This window comes from Myotis davidii, unplaced genomic scaffold, assembly GCF_000327345.1.
Source record: "Myotis davidii unplaced genomic scaffold, ASM32734v1 scaffold1583, whole genome shotgun sequence".
Lineage (NCBI taxonomy): Eukaryota > Metazoa > Chordata > Mammalia > Chiroptera > Vespertilionidae > Myotis > Myotis davidii.
In genome coordinates, this window is record NW_006293791.1 from 53,605 (window position 1) to 61,274 (window position 7,670).

Below are 7,670 nucleotides of genomic sequence, written 5' to 3' on the forward strand. Positions count from 1 at the left end.
ATTAAATCCTTTTTAATATTAGGTAGAATTCACTGATGAAGCCCTCTGGTCCTGGACTTTTGTTTTGGGGAGGTTTTTTATGGTTGTTTCTATTTCCTCACTGCTGATTGGTCTATTTAGATTTTCCAGTCCTTCATGATTTAGTCTAGGAAGGTTATATATGTCTAGGAACTTATCCATTTCTTCTAGATTATTGAATTTGTGGCATAAAGTCTTTCATAATATTCTAGTATGATCCTCTGTATATCTGTGATGTCTGCGGTGATTTCTCCTCTCTCATTTCTGATTTTGTTTATATGGGTTTCCCCCCCCTTTTTTTTCCTTAGTGAGTCTGTCCAGGGGTTTGTCAGTTTTATTAATCTTTTCAAAGAACCAGCTCTTCGTTTTATTAATTTTTCTACAGTCTTTGTTCTCTATTTCATTTAATTCTGTTCTGATTTTTATTATTTCCTTTATTCTGCTAACTTCGGCTTTCTTTTGTTCTTCTTTCTCTAGTCTTTTTAGGTGTAATGTTAGGTTGTTTACTTGGTATTTCTCTTTTTTCTTGAGAAAGGCCTGTTGTAATATAAACTTCCTTCTTATTACAGCTTTCGGTGCATCCCAGAGGTTTTGATATGTTGTGTTATCATTCTCACTTTTCTCTGTATATCTTTTGATCTCACTTTTTATTTTTTCTTTGACCCAGTCATTTTTTAGTAGTATGTTGTTTAATCTCCACGCATTTGTAGGGGCTTTTTGTTTGTTTTGTTTTGTTGTTGTTGTTTTTTACCTCCTTTTTGCAGGTTATTTCTAATTTCATGACATCGTGGTCAGAAAATATAGTTGGAATAATTTCAATCCTTTTGAATTTGTTGATGCTTGTTCTGTGACCCAGCATATGGTCTATCCTTGAGAATGTTCCATGTGCACTGGAGAAGAATGTATAGTCTGATGTTCTGGGATGAAATGTTCTGTAAATGTCGATTATATACGTTTGGTCTAGTGTTTCATTTCTTTATTGATATTTGTTTGGTTGATATGTCTAGAGCTGTCAATGGAGTATTAAGGTCTCCAACTATAATTGTGTTTTCATCTGTTTCTCCCTTTATTTCTGTGAGTAGCTGTTTAATATATTTCTGTGCTCCCTGGCTGGGTGCATATATATTAAGAAGTGTTATGTTTTCCTGATGTAATGTTCCCTTTATCATTATAAAGTGTCCATCTTTGTCTCTTGTTATCTTGAGATTTATTTTATCAGATATAAGTATGGCTACACCTGCTTTCTGTGGATGTTTTTTGCTTGGAGAATCATTTTACACCCTTTTACATTGAATCTACCGTTGTCTCTGCTGTTTAGATGTATCTCTTGTAGGCATATGGTTTGGTTTGGTTTGGTTTTATGGTGCCTCTTTACTCGTGAATTTAGACCATTTACATTTAGTATAATTATTGATGTATGAGGATTTTTTATAGCCATTTTATCTTTTGTATTCTGGTAACTCTGTGCCTCCATTGGTTCTTCCTTTATGCTTCTATCTGTTTTTTTGTTTGGTGGTATTCCCTACATCTTTCTTCTGCTTCCTCTTTTTTTAAGCTATATGTCTTGTTTAGGGAATTTCTGTGTGTGGTTGCCATTAGTTTTATAAAAAGTGAAGTTGCATATATACCATAGTTTTTTCCCTTTTGAGTACATCTGATCTTCATTTCCTTTGCCTGTCCATACCCGTCCCTCTTCCCCTTGTATGTTTTTATTGTCACAAGTTATCCCTGTTTATGCTGCAAGTTTCTGGCAATCCTATTGGTAGTCTTATGATCTTATGTTCTTTGTTTCAGGTAGAATAGCTCCCTTGAGTATTTCCTGCAATGGAGGTTTTGTACTGATAAAACTGCTCAGTTTCTTATTTCTCCTTCATATTTAAAGGATAATTTTTGCTGGATATAATATATGTGGCTGGTTGTTTTTCTCTTTCAGACATTTGAATATTTGATTCCATTCTCTTCTTGCTTGTAGAGGTTCTGCTGAGAAGTCGGGTGAAATTCTGATGGGTTTTCCTTTGTAGGTCACTTTTTTTCTTTTCCCTGGATACTTTGAGGGTTTTTCTTTTTCACTAATTTTTGACAGCTTCATTACCAAGTGCCTTGGAGAGGGCCTCTTTGAATTGAGGTGACTAGTTGTTCTGTTTGGTTCTTGGATTCAAGGATCTAGTTCTTTCCCTTTATTTGGGAAGTTCTCATCCAGTATTTGTTTTAATAGATTCTACATTCCATACTATCTTCCTCCTCCACTATGCCTATGAATGTGATGTTACTTTGTTTTGTGGAATCAGAGAGGTCTCATAGCACATTGTGAATGGAATCTGAGTTGCATGCACGATCTGCGAGTCTCTCTCTTCTTCCCTTTGCATCATTTCAATATCACTACTTCTTTCCACTGTTTGGTTCTCTTTTCTATGCTCATCAATTCCCTCTTAATTTATTTAATTGCCTGCTTCATTTCCAGGATTTCTGCTATATTCTTTTTTAACAATTCAATTTCTTTGGAGAAATACTCATTTTGTTCATTGATTTGTTTTCTGAGTAAGCTGAATTGCCTGTCAGTATTTTCTCGCATCTCATTGAGTATTTTCAGAACCGCAATCTTGAAATGTCTGTCATTCAACTCGCATAATTCCGTGTGTTCCAGCCTGTTTTCTCGGGATTTTTCATTTTCTTTCTGGTTATCTTTGTTGTGGTGGTTGTTCATGGTGTTCATTATTCTTTTTTGTTTTCCCATCTCTGAGGAGGTCTTTTTACTCTGTTCTAGTAGATGGCGTTAAATTGCAAGATTTTTTTTCTCTGTGGCCTCACAGTTTTGAGCCTCTGTGGCTTCTGTAGGGCTGTACTGTCTCTGCTGCTTGGGGCTGAGGTTTGTTTTTCCCTCACAGTAATGGTGGTCCCTGAACTCCAAGGGTCCAGCCCAAGCAGCCCTCCTAGCGTTCAGTCACAGAGGGAAACTGTGTTTCTACTGCAACAGCTCTTGGCCTACAAATAATACACTCCTGAAAACAATTCCAAGGGCAACGGAAGGTGAGATTTGGGAGTCTAATCAGTGTCAGGGCTCTGCGATCTACTTTCTTTGCCTGAAAGCCTACAGCGAGTCCCAGCTGTGGGAAGTAACTCTGTAGGGAGGGTGTCTGCTGACTCTCAGCTCTACATGCAACTCCGATCCCATTCACAATGCGCCCCCACGGTTCAGACACTATCTCACTGTTTGTGTGCGCAACCACACCATGCTGCCACTCCAGAGGGCTGTCCAACAGCCAGCCACTTGTTGGGTTAGCTCTGTTGGTCCATACCGGCTGAGGAAAATGCCCGGAACTGCTGCTGTCAGTTCCCAGTGCGCTGCAGACGCGCTGCTATAACTGTAGCCCTTTTTCGGCTTCCCTCCCTTCTCTCGTCTCCCCGCTTATTCCAAGGAACCCATCTTAGTTGTTCCAGTGTGCAGGTCTCTCAGGCGTGCATCTGTGTTGAGCAGGGATTTCCTTGTTGAATTTATAGGTGGTTGTTTAGTTGAAATGTTAAGGGGAGAGGATAGACGTGCCCTTATGCCGCCATTCCTCTGACGTTACTCTCCTTAAGCTCTTTTCAAAAATTTTAGAGAGCCTGAAATGAAAGGCAGTTTTCCAAAGGACATTGTTCGGCTTCAGTAATTTATGAGATGTGTTTTAAAAGAGTTTTATCTTAACGCAGTGGCTCCAGAGACATGGAAGCATGGAAAGGAGTGTGGAATCTCGGAGGGAAGGCGAGGGAGGATGGGTGGTAATCAACCAAAGACCTCATGTGCATATATGCGTAACCCATGGACACAGACGAAGGAGCTGTGGAGGCCTTGGGTGGGAGACGGGGCCAGAGCAGGCTGGAGGGGGTCAATGGTGGGGGGATAAGGGGGACAATAAAGATTAAATAAATAAATTACAAAACAATATTTTATAAACCATGTGATTCTTTAAAAAACCCTAAAGCTCATTATCCTAAAATGTTACAGTCCCTCTTTCAAGAAAAGGTAGAAAAGATTCAGGTGTTAATTGGTCTATATCACTAACAAGGAAAGAAACACGAGGAGAAGTAGGAGTGAAAAATGGAAAGAGAGGGGACAGCATAGGTTGAGGACTTCTCTTAGGCCAGACACTTTACATAAATTATCTCATTTACTTTACACAACAAATCAATAAGGAAGATTCTACTGTAACCTTCATTTAACAGATGAATCAACTGAAACTCAGAGAAGTTAAGCTACTTGATCAAGGTCACCCAGAAAATCATATACCAGAGGTTTAAATCTGGGTCTGATTTTGGAGTCATTTATTTGCCATTGCATCATAATGCCTTCCTGCCCAATACGTCAATATCTAATCGCCATTACCTACTGCTTATGTGACTGCATGTACTTGGTACTATAATATGGAAAAAGTAGTTCAGTTCATTTGTTGGTAATTGTAGCAAATCATTTGAAATTATCTCAGGTTTAGTATTAACTACGACTTTATGTTGAACTTCTCTGAAGAGCTAGCTGACAGATCTGGAACTCAGGCTACATATACCCAACCCTCTAGAATTTCCACACTTGCATTGCTTGGAACATAAGACAAAGTGCATATCAGCTCCTAAGCCTGATCACATGTCTAGCCTTGTCCCTATTTCTAGTCTAGCCTAAATCTTATACTATTGTTGGTGCCATTCCAAGACCAAATTTTGGCTCCGGCCCATTCTCTGCTTTGACTGCACTTGGCCTAGTTTCTTTCCTTAGCCTAAGCCAAGATTTTAGGAGCTCTAAGTGGCAAATGGTTGAAGGTAGGGAAAATCCTTTTCCACAGTTCTCCATCCATCCAATGTTCCACTTACAACCCCCCTTCATGTCTCCATTTTAGTGTTTCTTGATGAAAAAAAGCCATCAATTTTAGTTTTAAAAATGTGATCTGTTTTGATCTACTAGCATATAACCAACTATCTACCAAACATTTTTATCTATAAGATTCACTGTTTGCATCACACTTTCATATCAGCAGAACAATATCAACATTATTGGTAAGGACTTAGCGATTTCCAAACAAAACCTATTTCAATTCTGAGAGACTTAATAAGGGTGATGAAAATGTGACTGCTTACTTTTAAACTCCCAGAAAGATATTAATACCAACCATTACAGTACAGTCTTCATACAATTACTTTTCTTTTTTTAAATCTTCACCTGAGGATATATTTTTTCTTTTTTTTTAGAGATAGTAGAAGGGAGGGACGGAGGGAAGAGGAGGAGGAGGAGGAGGAGAAGGAGAGAGAGATATCTAGAGAGACACATCAATTGGTTGCCTCCTGCACCTGGCCCTGGTCAGACCTTGGGGGATGGAATATGCAACTGAGGCACAGGCCATTGATCAGGAATATAACTGTTGAACCTTCTGAGGGCAGACACACTAATCACTGGAAAAAACCAGCCAGGGCCATACAATGTTGTTTTTGTTTTTGTTTTTAATTTTTAAAGAGTGCAGGCAGAAGAGGGACTTGCAGAGGAGCAGCTCTTTCCCCTCTTTGTGGCCTTTACTTTTCTTCGCTGAACATAGTTCATAGGTACTTTAGGATACAGACACTCACCCATGGCTGAGGTGCAGGAGAAGGAGCAGCAGCTGTGAGAGTGGCCCACCCCCCTGTCTGAGGAGCAGTAACCACGTGATCAGCCCACCCCAACCCAAGGAGAAGCACTTGTGCAAGCAGCCCACCCCAAGTTCGAAGAGCAGCAGCTGCACAAGCAGCACACCCTGGTCCAAGGAGGAGCACGTCCCTGCCTAAGCAGCAGCAGCCACATGAGCAGCCTTCCCTGTCTGAGGAGCAGGAGCCCTATGCAGCCAGCCCCATACAAGGAGCACCAACCCTGTGAAAAGTCCACCCCCATCTGAGGAGCAGCAGCCACATGAGCAGCCTGACCCCGTCAGAGAAGCAGCAGCCTTGTGAGCAGCCCATCCCCATCCGAGGAACACCAGCTGTGTGAGCAGCCTCCCCCCCGCACAGCCAGAGGAGCAACCGCTGCTGCAAACAGCACCAACCAGAGGAGCTGCTGCCAACTGAGGAGCAGCCACTGCCATGACGGAGACATATGTAATACCCTTTGTAATACTTTAAGCAATAAAACTAAAAAGAAAGAAAGAAAGAAAAGAAACCCCCAAAGGAAAGAAAAGGAGAAATCACTAGAAAAGCAGCTAAGTGAAATAGAGGCATGCAATATGTCAGGAAAAGAATTCAGAATAAGGGTCATACAGTTCATAAACTGGATGGATGAAAAAACGACAACTTATGTAAGAATCAAGAACTAATAAAGAGTCATATAGCTGTAATAAAAAAACACAGTGGAAAGTTTCAACAGTAGACTAGGAGAAGCGGAGGACTGAATTAGCGAATTAGAAGACAGGGAAGCAAAACACAACCAAACTGAACTGCACTTGGAGAAAAAACTTAAAAGGCAGGAGGAGAGCCTAAGGGAGCTTTGGGACAACATGAAACAAAGCAACATACGAATAATAGGGGTGCCAGAACAACAGGAAGAAGAACAAGGGTTAGAAAACTTATTTGAAGAAATAATGTCAGAAAACTTACCTGATGTGGGGAAGAAAAATGATACATAAGTAAAGATAGTCCCAACCAAGATAAACCCCAAAAGACCTACACCAAGACACATCATAATTATGATGGCAAATGTTCAAGACAAAGAGAGAATAGAAAAGGCTGCAAGAGAGATTGAAAGTTAACTACAAGGGATCTCCATTAGATTATCAAATGATTTCTTAACAGAAACACATCAGGCCAAAAAAGAATGGAAGGAAATTTACAAAGTGATGCAAAGCAAGGGACTGAATTCAAGAATACTCTATCTAGCAAGACAAGCATTAAAAATTGAAGGGGGAAATAAGGAGCGTCACAGACAAAAAAAGGCTAAGGGAGTTTATCACTACCAAGCCAGCAATGCAAGAAATGCTAAAGGGAGTGCTTCTCCTTCGATTGGGGCGGGCTGAAGATAAGAAGGAACATTGGCACAAAAAATAAAAATGGCTACAAACAAGCACCTATCAATAATAACTTTAAAAGTAAACAGAGTAAATGCTCCAATCAAAAGACATCAAGTGGCTGAATGGATAAAAAAAAATTTATATATATATTGCATAAGAGCCCCACCTCAGAATAAGGGACTCACACAGACTGAAAGTGAAGGGATGGAAAATATCTACCAGGAAAATGGAAATTAAAAAAAGCTGGGATAACAATACTTATATCTGACAAGATAGACCTCAAAGTGAAGGCCATAACAAGAGATAAGGAAGACCACTTCATAATACTAAAAGGATCAATACAACAAGAGGGTATAACCCTGATAAACATATATGCACCCAATTCAGGAGCACCCAAATACAAAATAAAAACAAAAAACAACTCCTGGAAGATATCAAGGGAGAGATCAACAACAATACAATCATAGTAGGGGACTTTAATACACCACTGACATCACTAGATAAATTCTCTAGAAAAAAATTAGCAAAGAAACAGCAATCTAAATGACTCACTAGATCAGATGGACTTAATTGACATCCTCAGAACATATAACCCCAAAGATACGGAATACACATTCTTCTCAAGTGCACATGGGACATTTTAAAAAATACAGCATA